Here is a 15,546-nt window from a genome sequence, read left to right on the forward strand (position 1 = left end):
AATTGATATATATCTTAAAGGGATAGTTCACCCAAAAATGAAAATTCTCTCATCATTTACTCACCCTCATGCCATCCCAGCTGTGTATTACTTATTCAATATTTACTTTCTGCTGAACACAAACAAAGATTTTTAGAAGAATATCTCTGTAGGTCCATACAATGCAAGTGAATAGGTACCACAATTTTGAAGCTCCAAAATGCACATAAAGGCAGCATAAAAGTAATCCATACAACTCCAGTGGTTAAATCTATATCTTCATATAGATGGGTGTGGGTGGATATAGAAGAATGTAAAAGTGGAGATTTATAGTAAAAAAAAAAAAAAAAAAAAGGACTTAAATATTGATCTGTTTCTCACAAACTCCTATCATATCGTTTCAGAAGACATGGATTAAACCACTGAAGTCTTATGGATTAATTTTATGCTGCCTTTATGTGCTTTTGGAGCTTCAAAATTTAGGTCCCCATTTACTTGCATTGTGAGGACATGAAAATTCTTCTAAAAACCTTTGTGTTCAGCAGAAGAAATAAAGTCATACACATCTGGGATGGCATTAGGGTTAGTAAATAATGAGACATTTTTCATTTTGGGTGAGCTATCACTTTAAGGACTCTTAAGAGCAAATATGTATTTATTTAAGCAGTTACACTTACACTTTTTCATTTATTTGAAAATAAAGACATTTTCTACCTGAAGCGAGCAAGATCTAGGGGTTGTCATCTTATTCAAGCACTAGTAGTACCAAACTTTAATCCCACCCAACATCTAGTCTGTAACATTCAAGTATCCCAGCACATGGCAGCTCAGCTCTGTGAAAACAGTTAAGATAACCACATGTGCCATCTGTAAGTGCGTTTTTGTGTGAGGTGAGAGGAAACTGGGGGTTAAATTATTGACTCTAAGACTCAATCGACTTAAGGAAGAAAGATTTTACGGACAAAAACATGCAGTCTTACCACTGGACATATTTTTCGTCACCATTACCACAACTGTGAACCGTTATACCTAGTTTGGAAGATGAAAGACGGGGGCATTTTTTCCAAAAATATGACGCATGTTGCTAAGCGTTGCAGGGGTCAAAGAACCGTTTGTTTAAAATGTTCGACAAACGCAAAGTTTTTTTTTTTTTTTTTTTTTTTTTTTTTTTTGCCCTTTCGCAGTCTACGAACTGAAGCGAGAGGAAAGATGATGGCGAGGTCGGTTCTCTCCAGGTGCGCCCTCTTGGCGCAGCAGGTGCCTTTGGAATGCGCGCTGTCCACAAAACACATCATCCACCGCGTGATGTCTTCTGTTACCATTCCTACACCAGCATGCATGCTCCGGCCACTCGAGGCACCTTTCCGATACCTTTTTGGGCCAGGACCCTCTAATGTGCCGCCTCGTATTTTAGCAGCAGGAGGAAGACCTATAATAGGCCATATGCACACAGAAATGTTTGGGGTAAATTTTACGCTCCACTTTTACGCACACACGCATTTTACAACCCTCATATAATGATGTGGTGTTCGAAGTATCAGAGCTGCCTTTTTTTGTGCAAACTGTTTAAAACTTGGATCATGTAAGATTTTAACAACAAATGCTCGCATTTTTGATGTTGTTGTAGATTATGGATGATATCAAGAAGGGTATCCAATGCGCATTTCAGACCAGTAACAACATGACATTGGCCATGAGTGGTTCTGGCCACACCGCGATGGAGTGCGCAGTGTTCAACGTTGTGGAACCTGGAGAAAGTGTTTTCGTTGCCATCAATGGAATTTGGGGAGAACGAGTCGCAGAAATTGCTGAACGGATGGGTAAGGATCTGTTAATGTCACTGCGTTATTGTAGCCTATTGAAATTCACCATGATCTGCTAATGTTCAGTGGATGACCTCTTTGTTTCAACAGGTGCAAAGGTTCAAACATTGGTCAAAACACCTGGAGGACATTTTACAAATGAAGAAATTGAACAGGTAAAATAGTGATTTGATGTTGCATTTATAAGACCAACTTTTATTGCATATTGTCTCATTTTCTCCCATCTGATTACAGTTACAGTACAGACTTTCAATTAAATGAATATTCTGGGTTCAATGTAAGTTCAGCTCAATCGACAGCATTTGTGGCACAATGTTAATTACCACTAAAAATAATTCGACTCCCTCATTTTCTTTATTAAAAAAAAAAAACACAAATCTGGATTACATTGAGGCACTTGCAATGGAAGTGAATGGGGACAATCTGTAAACGTTAAAATGCTTACTATTTCAAAAGTATAGACACAAGATGCAAACAATATGTGTATTAACATGATTTTAGTGTGATAAAATAACCTTTTTTGTGTAAAGTTATATCCAATTTTACAATTTTATTGCCATGACGCTGTAAACAAGTTCATCAATAGTGGCCTTTCCAAGAGCAATGATCAATAAACATGTCAAGACAGTGCTCATGCAGTGTCACTCACACAAACACAAACACAAAACCCCATCAGGGTAATACATGTGAAATTAAAATAATGCAGTGAACATTAACTAAACTACATCAAATATAACACAGAACACCCCAATGTAGATGTGATATTAAAAATAAGAAACATTACTATTCCCATAAAATATAATGAAATGTAATGGGTCACGCAGGGAATTATGGGAATGCCCAGTTATAGTTTTTTTACTGTAATTTTAACAATAATGTACCATAAAAAGTACGTGTACTCTCTTGTTAAATATAATATACATTTTTACCATTATACTGTAAAATCATACTTTTTACATCTAAAAAATATATTTTTTTTTTTACAACATTTTACAGTAAAATGACATGTATTGTCTTTTTAAATATTTGATAATTTTTTACCGTATATTTTAAGGTCCCATTAACCAATTAAAGTTTTTTTTTTTTTTTTTTTTTTTTTTTACTGTAGCATTTTTACAGTCTTTTACCGTTAAAATTATGGACATTTTTTACAGTGCACAAATGCTGTCATCTGACCTTAACTTGTATTGAACATGGAATATTCTTTAAGTTAACTTTTTTTAATATCTTTACTTGGGTTATACATCTTTCTTGTTGCATTCCCCTCCTAAAGAGTCAATGAACAAGGAGGAAATATAGGCATTATTTGATTTTGTTGAGTGGAAAAACAAAATCTTAAAAGTAATCAGTAATGTGCCCCCACTGCCAATTATATGACTTTGGATTTTCCTTGCTATTATTAACATACTCAATAGCCAATGTCTATTATTCCACAGGCTCTGGCTAAACATAAGCCAGTTCTCTTCTTTCTCACACATGGAGAGGTTATGTTACTTGTAGACTTTCTTTTAAATGGCTTTGTGTAAAAGCTAATGCTAGGAATCAGGGGCGGATCTAGAAATGTTTTATGGGGTGGCAAGGGGGTTGCTTGCAGACTATGAGGGGTGGCAACACCAAAGCAAGCGCCCATGCGTAGTTCTTATGGATTAAGGTACCAAGCTTCATTGCAACAAGTACAAGTTCATTAAATGAGTCACTATCATATTAGAAATGTCCATGAATTTGCGATACAACTGCATTTCCAAAGGAACCACATAGTAACCATTTTGCTACTAATTTGCCAACAAAAATAAATCATTTTTTGCATAATACAAAATAAGCAATGGATGTCTCCAGAGCACCAAGACTTTGTCTATTAAACACATCTACAAATTCTAAATGTTCCTAAGCTTCACATATAGAACCGGCAATCTGGACTAAACGTCACCATCTTATGCGGGCCAAATTTTTTTATTTGGTTAAGTGTACCCATGGATGGAAAATGCATGCATATCCCTTGTTATTCTGCTAACAAAGTCCTGTAGGCCTGTCGCCTTTGTAAGAGCTGGAATAATCCATTTGAAAGCGAAGATTAACAAAAAGTTATGTCTAAATAAATAAATAAATAAACTGTACAGAAAATTGTGTGTGGGGCAGTGCTGCATAACTCATGAATATTAATTATGCAATGCGCAGTAAAAGATTCTTTTAAATTACCTGTTTTGATCAACAGTCATACTTAACAACTGATTCAAGCACCCAAATATTTCACATAATATGGTTATTTCATCCCTACATCTGCCACTACCAATCTTGGGATTTTGTTAGTCAGTAGATGAATACATAGATCAGCTCTTTGATTAAGAACATGACTGATTGATCTAGTAGTCAATTTTTGCCTTTTGTTTTTAGAGGTTTTGGATTCTAATTCGCCCAAATATAACTTTTTATTTTAATAAAACAAGATTGCATCTGTACGTCAGTGGATGGGTGTTACAATTTAAAAATGAAATGCAGTAACAGATGCGGGAAGAGGAGAGTAGTGGAAACACAGACACATTTATTGACAGTTCTGTATATGAAAAACAGCGAACTCCGAAATTCAGACAACGACAACCACAAACTCTCCACACCAGCAGCGGGAACCCGGAAAAAAGTCAATATGCACCTAAGCGCCCGTGAACGAGATGACACAGCTCACGAACAACCAACTCCCATCGAACAACCCAGCCATGAAACACTCAGTTTATATAGGGAGGAAACACACTGCGCACCGGTGCGCCCCATCAACAATCAGCTCACCTGGATACCACACACCTGAGAGCCATTAAGAGAGAGGGAGAGAAAGAGAAAAAGACAACACACACTCTTCACATACACACAAACAATACGGCCGAGAAGGTAATCACAGTGGGGGACACAGAAAAGAGCGCGAGCTGCGGAAAAACTGCTGACACTAAACGACACTGATAACAGCCACAATAAACACTTATAATAACATTCAAAATAACTCATTCCAGCACCGGATCGGCAGTCAAAACACACACAGATGAAATAGAAAATCGTAGTCAAGAACTGGAGATGTTTCGTCTGGATTATACACATACCTGACGAAAGCTATTTCAGAAAGTGGTGTGGACACTTTTCATCCATCTCAACCCATCTCAACCCATAACTGACAGTGATGTATCTAATAATCATTCAGTGAATACTTGGAAACAGCTGAGAAATTCATCTTTACCTCTCTTTTTTCCACGTGTTTGTCCATGTGGTCATTGTTGGTTGAGGACATTAGCTCATCAACCCGCAAGAGCCCAAACACTGTACATGCGCTGCAACAGTAGGTAGGCGATTAGTCGATGTTGCGACTGGCCGCTGCAGCTGCTGTAAATAATCACAGGATTAGTCACTGCTGTAATCACTCACGCTACGGGTCTGTAGTAACCTATGCGTTCGGTGAGAGTTTAGGCAGTTTGACATGTATAAACCCCTAAACAATGTCAACATCAACTATAATATACTTACATTTATAATTAATACATTTGGATACTTATGTTGGGGTGGCAGATGTGGTGGCAATGCTTTTTCTGCTTTTTATGCCACCCCGGTAGATCCGCCCTGCTAGGAATATAAATGTCTATAACGTCCATTACTTTTATTATAGAGTGTAAGACATATAATATACTTATTTTGCATGGGTTTTCTCTACACAGATACAACTGTTTGTTTTTAGTGGATTCAGTGGCATCATTGGGAGCTACACCACTTTTAATGGACCAACAAAGTGAGTGGGAAACCATTTGATATAGATTAAATTTACAAGTGCATACTTTAAATTTCTGTGGAAATACTGTGGCTTGGATTCATTTAATTTTATACATTATGAATCCTATTTTTCTCTGTAGATATTGATATCCTGTATACTGGAAACCAGAAAGCCTTGAATGCTCCTCCCGGGACAGCGCCAATTTCATTCGGTGAAAGAGCATGGTGAGGAGTGCATGTGTAAATGACTTCATTATTCTAACAAAAAGGGAGTTCACTAATTTTGTGTATTTCCCCTCAAATGTGATATAGCCATAAGATGTTTAACAGGAAAATGAAGCCAGTATCCTACCTCCTTGATATGACCCATTTGTCCAATTACTGGGGAAATGATGGCAAGCCAGATAGAATGTAAGTATTACATACACAAAATGATGCTCTTGCGAAGCTCAATAGAAGACTGAGTTATGATTTTTTAAAACTAACTAAACTGTGTTCCAGATACCATCACACAGGACCTGTGTCTGGGTTCTTTGCCCTGAGGGAAAGTCTGGCAATCCTTGCAGAAACGGTAAAACAAGTGGCTAGATATATATTTCTACTTGTATGACTCAAATTAAATATTTACAGCAGAGCTGTTGGTTCACTTTTTGGTCCTAAAGTCTATATAAGATAAAGGGCTCACTGGTTTTTCCAAAACCATGCATTTGTTAAAAAAATAATAACAGTATGGTTGCTTAAAAGGTTAGTTCTAGAGGTCAATCAATAGTGCATTTTGCCGATACCGATAACTAAGGTGGTGGGAAAGGCCGATAACTGATTAATCGGCAGACCGTTTTTAAAATCAATTCATAAAATGTCAAAAAAAAAAATGTTTTTACTGTGGCGGGCAAAGACAAAGAGTCCAAAACAAATAAAATCCCACATGCAGTTTTTTGTTCAATCAAAATCCCAATAATAACCAGAAAAAATGAAGATTTGGTGCATAACACAGGACATTTATTTTGAAATGAAGAAATGATGAAAAAACTATCGGCAACTATTGACATATATTGGTCTACCTCTAGTTAGTTCACCCAAAAATGAAAATTCTATTCATTTACTCACCCTCATGCCATCCAAGACGTATATGACTTTCATCTGCTGAACACAAACAAAGATTATTAGAAGATTATCTCAGCTCTGTAGGCCTATACAATGCATGTGAATGGTGACCAGAACTCCAAAAAGCAGATAAAGTCAGCAAAAACGTAATCCATCAGACTCCAGTGGTTTAATCAATGTCTTCTGAAGCGATCCAGTTGGTTTTGTCATTAATAATTTTTATTGATGCCACACTCAAATCAACATAAACAGCACATGAAAACACGGAATCAATTTTCAACAAAATATACCCCGCTCCCTCCCTCCTCCCCCCCCACCCACCCAACACACAACCCAGTGGTCAGACACAGAATAATAACAGACACACATACAAGCAAACAGTCCAAAAAAAAAAGACTCCGATATAAAAAAATAAACAATTGCCCAACAAAAAAGAAAAAGGGTTCCACACATCAATTAATTACATACACACCATTTAAACTGTCCCTCTCCACTGTTCCCCCCTGGCACCCTCCAAGAAGGCCAAATAAGTGCCCCACTTCTTCTCAAAGGCACCCAAGCTGCCCAGCCGCCTATGCGACATCTTTTCAAAGGCCGCCACTGTGCCCAATTCGGTGCACCACTCATGAAATGAGGGTGCACCAGCCGACTTCCATCCCCCAAGGATCACTTTCCTGCCGATCATCACACTGGTAAGGACCCAGTTTTCAATGTGTATGTTCCCTAAGTTAACCCCTGCCCCATCCCCCAAAATACAAAGTCTGTGGCAGAATGAAATCTGAGTGCTCAGGATCTCACAGACATAAATCTGAACCCTCGACCAAAACTCTTGAATCTTAGTACAATACCAAAAAACATGGGCTATGTCCCCATCCTCTGATTGGCATCACCAACAGGTGGGTGTATCTTTAAGACCAAGCCTATGCAATCTAGAGGGAGTCCAATAAAATCGATGCAGAATCTTAAATTGAATGAGGCGCATCCTTGCATCCCTAGACATAGACTTGGCATTTTTTAAAATCCTACCCCATTCTTCATCCTCCAGTTCTAAATTCAAGTCATTCTCCCATAACTTCTTGAGAGATGTCAAAACCCCATCCCCTAGACTCTGAATTAGCCAGGAATAGTACGCTGAAGCCTCATGACCCTTTCCAAAAGCCGCTAGTACCATCTCAAGAGTGTCTGCAGCTTTAGGGGGCTGCATACTACACCCAAAGATGGTACAAAATAGATGGCGCAGCTGTAAGTACCTGAAGAATTGAGATCTGGGAATCCCAAACCGGTGTGTAATATTTTCAAAGGATCTCAATGCTCCATTTTCATACAGGTCACTCAGCGTAGCAACTCCCTTCTCAATCCATTCTGTCCAGCAAAAAGGGGACTTATTAATACACAGTTTAGGGTTTAACCAAATACTTGTCAACATTCAGGTGAATGTCCGAATTGAGCACGCGGGAAACCTTTGTCCACACTAACTGCATGTGTGAGATAACGGGATGTATCTTTAGTTCTCTGGGCAGCCTGGTAGAAAGACATTGCAATTGCAATATAGGGGCAAGAAGTTCTTGTTCAATGCAGAACCAGGGAGGGGCTCTTTCAGGTGGAAGCGACCAATGAGCCAAATGTCTGAGACCGAATGCATAATAATAAAACGAAATCTTGGGTAAGCCGAGCCCACCTTTGTCAATCGGTCCATGTAACTTATTGAATTGTAATTTGGGACGTTTACCATTCCAAATGAAAGACTTCGCTATGCTTTCAAATTGCTTGAAATAAGAGAGGGGGACATCTACCGGGAGAGACTGTAGCAGGTAATTAAATTTTGGAATACAGTTCATTTTAATAACATTAACCTTCCCCATCATCGATAAATGTAATGAAGCCCACCTGCCCACATCGCTCGAAAACCGTTTTATTAAGGGGTCAAAATTAACTCTAACTAAATCAGACAAATTTTTGGGGAATAAAATGCCCAAATACTTAATGCACTGTTTGGGCCACTGGAAGGCACCTGGCTGAAAGGCCGTTACTGGACAGTACGCTGTCAGAGCCAATGCTTCGGATTTAGACCAGTTGACTTTGTATCCTGAGAATTTGGAAAAGGAATTAACAATTCTGTGGAGGCAAGGCATAGATTTATTAGGGTCAGAGACAAATAATAAAATATCATCTGCATAAAGCAGAAGCTTATGCGCCACACCTCCCGCCACCACCCATGGAAAATCATCTTCCTTTCTTATCGCAGCTGCTAATGTTTCCAGGGCAAGACAGAACAATAATGGGGAAAGAGGGCAACCTTACATCCACAACTTGACCTTACAACTTGATCCAACCAATAAACGTACTCCCGAACCCATACATTTCCAAAATCTTAAAAAGATAATCCCATTCTACCATATCAAACGCCTTTTCGGCGTCAAGTGAGATGGCAGCGACCGGAGACTGATCATTCGCTACTGACCACATAATATCGATGAAACGCCTAATGTTATCAGAAGAGCTGCGGCCCCGAAAAACCCCACCTGATCTATATGTATAAGAAATGTCATAACTTTACTTAATCTGTTAGCCAAAATTTTAGCCAAAATGTTTACTTCTAGCTGGATCAGGGAAATTGGATGGTAACTTTTACACTCGCTTGGATCTTTGTCCTTTTTAAGAATCAGATTGATCCGGGCCTGTGTCATGGTTGGAGGAAGCTTTCCATTCTTTAATGATTCAGTATAAACTTCTAACAAAAGTGGAGCCAGTTCTGTAGCATAAGATCTAAAAAATTCAGCGGCAAAACCATCTGGCCCCGGAGCCTTGCCTGTAGGTTCAAGGTTATCTCAGAATCAAGAGAAATTTTTTGCTCAGTCGTCAGTTTAGGGAGATCTAATGGTTCCACAAAATTTTTAATATCTTCATCAGTAGACGAAGATGTGGAACTATAGAGATCAAGATAGAATTCTTTAAAAGCATTATTAATATCAATGGCTGAGGTAAAAATTTCACCACCAGCAGATTTCACTGAGGGAATGGTAGAAAAAGACTCTCTCTGCTTTATATATCTAGCCAAAAGCTTCCCTGCTTTGTCACCTGACTCAAAGTATGACTGTTTTGCCCTGAACAACCAAAAATCCTCTTTCTGCGACAAAATAGTATTATATCTGTATTTCAATCGGGTCAATTCTCTGAGACTATCAGACGACATTCGGCACTTCAGCTCTGCCTCTGCACTTTTTTATTTCCTTCCAACTCCACGAGTTCTCGTACTTTGGATTTTTTTAATGAATGAGGCATACTGTATGATCCGACCCCTAAGAACCGCCTTAAGTGCCTCCCAAGCCATGCCCACAGTGGATACCGAGGACCAGTTGGTCTCCATATAAACACTGATTTCAGTCTTTAACATTTGTTGGAAATCAGGATTTTGCAAAAGGGACACATTAAGGCGCCAACTATATGATTTCTTTTTCTCTATATGTGGCATCACCTCTAAACTCACCAGGGCGTGATCTGAGACTAAAATATTTCCAATTGGGCAATCAACAACAGATGAAATTAGGGATTCTAAAATAAATCTTATGGACTAATGAAAAAAATGTATAGTCCCTACCAGATGGGTTCAAAAGATTCCAAATATCCGTAAGACCAAGATTTTTACACATCCTGTGAAGCATCAGTGTTGCTCTAGGGGGCTTACACACTTTTGCTTCACAGTGATCAAGGACTGAGTCCATCAAAATATTAAAGTCTCCTCCCAATATTATATCATGAGGGGTGCCAGCGGCTTGCAACAACCCTACAAGATCTATAAAAAAGCCCTGATCATCAGTGTTAGGTGCGTAAATATTAGCCAAAATAAACCTTTGCCCTTGAATTTCAACTAACACAATAATGACTCTTCCTAATTTATCTTTAATCTGTTTGAGACATTTGAATTGTAGCTGTTTATTTACCAATATAATGACTCCCTTGCTCTTACTTGAGCCAGCACTAAAAAAACATGTCCGCCCCATATCTTCCCAAATTTTTCAGCTTCCTGCGGGGAGAGATGTGTTTCTTGAAGAAACACTATATCATATTTTTTTACGTTTAAGAAAAGTAATAACTTTCCTTCTTTTTATGGGGTGCCCCAACCCATTCACATTCCATGTGGAGAGAGATAGTACACTCATATTAACAACTGACATATTGATATAATAAAAAAAATAATTGTGTGTGAAAAACAAAATTATACAGACCACATTCCCCATTAGTGAAACAATCAAACCCCTGAACACCCCCCCGAACAAAACAAACAGAAAAAAGAAAACCCATTAACCCCGTGCACGAAAGCGCCAACCGGCGACAATCCCTCTAAACTCAAAAGGTCCAGGAACACCCACGAGTCCCCACAACAATTTTGCCATCGGATTGCTCAATTTTGCCTCACAAATTTGTGAAGCAAAATTACATAACAGAAAATACTTTGTGAAATAAACCCAGTCAATAGGAAGAATGAACACAAAGAATGTGTAGATTCATTCACAGAACTGTTTTAAAGGTGTGATCTTCCACAAAACAAATTCCAGCTGATATAAAACCGTTCAGATTCCTCGGATAGACAAACGAATGTTCAGTGAGCCGGCTGTTATGAGTTCAGCGGATGACGTAATCATTCAATGTCCCGTAAAAAAACTCAAAACAAACTACAGCCAGCAGGAGGAATAAGCACGAAGAACGAATAGATTAATCCACAGCTGTTCCAAAGGAGTGTTATTCAACAGAACAAGCTCCAGCCGCTAGGCGGAACTAATACAAAAAGAAACAAAACCAGCATCCCGGTTCCCCGGATGGTCGAGTCAATTCACTCGGAGGCTGCATAAAAGTATATACCATGACCTACACAATCCATCAACTCTATAAAAGACATCCTTTGTGTGAGCATGTAGATATTTTGCGGTCATCCATAGTGTCCACTCTCAATCTGTCCAGGAACCTCAATGCAAAAGTAATCTTTCATCAATGCAAAAGTTTTTTTAGGAAAAGTGTTATTCACAAAACAAGCTCCAGCCGCACGGCGGAGCCAACGCAAAAAACCCAAAATGTCGCCCAGCTTCCTCAAGAGTAAGTACAGCGAGTCAGACCCACTCACATGAGAAACATCCAATGGTTTACTCAGACATTGATTCTATAAAAGACATTGCCAGATTTGGACATGTAAATACTTTGCGACCGTTTTTCGTTTCTTTTCTCAGTTTTGCTGGAAACATTAGAGCGAACGAGATCTTTTTCTGATGTAAGAGTTTCTTACATTCCTTGAACCGATTGCGTTTCTCTCTTGTCGAACTCGCAAAGTCCGGGAACAAGAAAATATTATGGTTCTTCCAAGAAAACTTCCCTTTGCTCCTCGCCTGGCGCAACACAAGATCTTTATCGGATGATCTCAGAAATCTGGCCAGAATCGATCTGGGCCTGTCTCCCTCAGCAGATCTCCGAGCCGGCACTCTGTGAGCTCACTCGATTTCCAGCTTGTGGCTTGTTATGTCGAGCAGACTCGGGAAAAACTCGTCAAGGAATTTCACCATATCTCTGCCCTCCTCGTGCTCAGGAATTCCAACAATTCTGACATTATTCCTGCGGCTTCTATTCTCAAGCTCTTCAAGCTTTTCAAGGAGACGTTCCAGATCAACTTTGGTCGCGCCATCCAAATCGAGCCCCCGGTCTGTAGGTCTGTCGGGGCTTTCATCCTGAACATGTAAGTGTCTTTTAATGTCTCCAGAGCCCGAGGATTTTGACTTCTTTGCCATTTTTTGCAACAAAGGGCAAATGTGTAACTGGGTGTATCAAAATTCACCAGATTATAATATGAAAATAATCGAAAATTCAGCAAAGTGCACAGAGCTCGTCTCTCACACGTCTGCTCCTTCCATGGCGTCACGTGACTCCGATCCAGTTGGTTTTGAGTGACAACAGACCAAAATATAACACATTTTTCAGTTTACATCTTGACACCCAAAACCAACTGGACTACTTCTGAAAATATAGATTTAACCACTGGAGTCATATGGATTACTTTTTATGCTGGCTTTATCTCCTTTTTGGTGCTTCAAAGTTCTGGTCACCATTCACTTGCATTGTATGGACCTACAGAGCTGAAAAATTCTTCTAAAATCTTTGTTTTGTGTTCATTAGAAGAAATAAAGTCATACACATCTGGGATGGCATGAGATTGAGTAAATGATGAGAGAATTTTCATTTTTGGTTGAACTATTCCTTTAAGATATATGAATTTATGATATTGCAATTAATACATTTTGATTGTATTTTTAATGAATGAGGTATCTGATGTAATGGGGTTAATAGATCTATAATGTTTGCTTAAGGGGCTTGAGAACTCATGGAGACATCATAACGAAGTTTTGAGTATCTTTGGAAGGGCTTGGAAGACCTTGGCTTGAAGCTTTTTATCAAGGACAGGGTAAAGTTACTATTGACTTCCTGTGTTCTCTTTCAGGGTGTAGTGATATTCTTAAAATTAATAAAGTGTTTAAATATTGTTCTCCTTTCCAAAGGACTTGAGATTACCCTCAGTCACCACCATTGCCATCCCTGAGGGATATAACTGGCGGGAATTGCTAGCATATATCATGAAGCATCACCAAACGGAGTTTACAGGAGGTTTAGGGCCCTCTGTTGGCATGGTGAGTAAAAGCTTGTCAATTATGGTAGTGCATGACAATACATTATACTATGTGTCTGAATGATCCACTGAACTGATTTCTACGTGTTGCGGATCGGTCTCATGGGATACAACTGTAACAAGGCCAATGCTGCGATGGCTCTTGAAGATGCTTTAAAGCACTGTCGAAAGACCAAAGCCTAAAGAGAGACTACACTGAAGAAGGCCATTTTAGATGACTCATTCAAAACCCATTCAGCAAATCTATGTGAATAAAAAAAAATAAAAAATAATAATGTATATTTATACAGTTGCAATCGAAATTATTCAATCCCCCCCCACCCAAGACAGTAAGGATTTACAAAGGTAAGCTTTTATGATGACCCAGAATTTTTAAACTTTACATCTATATCAGTTGAGTGACACATTCAAAGTCATAGTGTGAATATATAACCTAATATTTCTAAATAGTGGGATTTTTTTAAAATACAGCCATGTCATAATTATTCAACCCCTATTGCATGTAGCTGTTTCTTATATATGTAAGGCTACACATATATTGTTTTAATTGTTTTAAAACAAAATTAAGTCATCAATCTGCAATGGCACTTATTTAAGTTTTAAAATGTAAGTTTAGCATTGTAAGCAAAAATTTATTTCTATGCAAAAAAAATGCAATTAAAAATAAGCTGTCTCAAAGGCTAATAGAGAAGATTATTTCATTACACAAGAAAGGGTCATGGCTAAAAGTATTTCCAAGGCACTTCAATTTCCAATAGACAAAGTTGGCAGCACCATTCATACATTTTTATAAATGGTACAACAGCAACCTACTTGGGGTGTGGAAGAAAGCAAAACATCACCAAGGGAAATGTTGACTCCAGTTGACTGAATATTCAATAAGTAATTAGGAAAGACCTGTGGAGTCCTGGAAGAAGGTTTTATAGACGTATGACACTAAACTGAAAATGAGTTTTAGACCCATGGGTCAGCAGTATGTCTGGAGTATGATGACAAGGTGATGACAAGAACGACACCATCCCCAACAGTCAAGCATGGAGGTGGGTCAGTCCTGTTATGGGAATGTTTTGCACCTGCAGGAAACGGCTATACTGACTATGTGACTGACACCATGGATTCGTTCAGGTATCGGGCCATTTTGGCATGAAAAATGTGATGCCTTCAGTGTGTAAATTGAAGCTTGGTGATCACTGGACTTTCCAGCAAGACAATAACACCAAGGATACATCCAAGTTGTCCAAAATCTGGTTCAGGGATAGGTCGTGGAATGACCTTAAATGGCCTTTTCAGTCCATCATTAAAATCCCATAGCAAACCTTTGTTGGGATTTCAAGGAAGCAGTGGCAGCACAGAAACCAAAGAATGTCAATGAGCTGGAAGCTTTTGCTCATTAGAAATGTGTAAAAATTCTAATAGAGAGGTGTCTGAAGCCTGAGATCACTTACCTGAAACATTTATTTGCTGTTATTAAGGATAAAGAATGCTCCACAAATGATTGACTTTGGGGGTTGAATATTTTTGACATTTGTGGAGAGAATTAGTTATTTTTTATTTTAAAATTTGGGTAAACTGAACTCTTTGTTCTCAAAATCATTCAAATGTGTATTAAAAACTTACTTTGACTGTTTATGGAGGTTTTAGTTGATGTGTTTTATTTCACATCACCAGAATGTATTGCTGGGCAGGGGGGTTGAATAATTTTGATTGCAACTGTATATATGGTGCTTTCAAATAATGGTTGGTAAAATGGAGTGAATTATGTGAAATTTAATCACTTTTAAGCTTTGCCAGACGAATTTTATCTAATTAAACATTTTACAGAAAATTGTAAATCATGTCTCTATATCAGTCAAAACCATTCAAAATAGAACAGGCACAGTGTTTCAACAAGTATCACTTCAGTACTTGAATGACCTTCACATAAACGTCACTGAGTAATAAATCATTCATATAAATACAACATTTGGGTTAACTATCTGAGTTTATTTACACAGTAAACAGCATTGTGTTATTGACTGCCAGAATTCTATTCATGAAAATTTTAATAGCCTCGAAAAACAAGATGCTTAAATAAATCAGATAACAAAAAATAAGACATTAAACTTGTAATAAAAATAAAAGTGCTTTGTTGTAGAACTTCCAATAAAACACTTTTAAATTTTCCTGACATATTTCAGGACTTTGAACAAAACGGACAACACTCAACTAAAAGCCCCAAAAACTCAGCAA

At 38.2% G+C, this 15,546-nt stretch overlaps 1 pseudogene; it reads left to right on the forward strand.

Annotated features, from left to right (window-relative positions):
* Nucleotides 1–793: 793 nt before the first annotated feature.
* Nucleotides 794–13,963, forward strand: LOC127442348 (alanine--glyoxylate aminotransferase-like; annotated as a pseudogene).
* Nucleotides 13,964–15,546: the final 1,583 nt, after the last annotated feature.

The sequence above is a fragment of the Myxocyprinus asiaticus genome, chromosome 6 (genome assembly GCF_019703515.2).
Source record: "Myxocyprinus asiaticus isolate MX2 ecotype Aquarium Trade chromosome 6, UBuf_Myxa_2, whole genome shotgun sequence".
In the NCBI taxonomy this organism is placed as follows: domain Eukaryota; kingdom Metazoa; phylum Chordata; class Actinopteri; order Cypriniformes; family Catostomidae; genus Myxocyprinus; species Myxocyprinus asiaticus.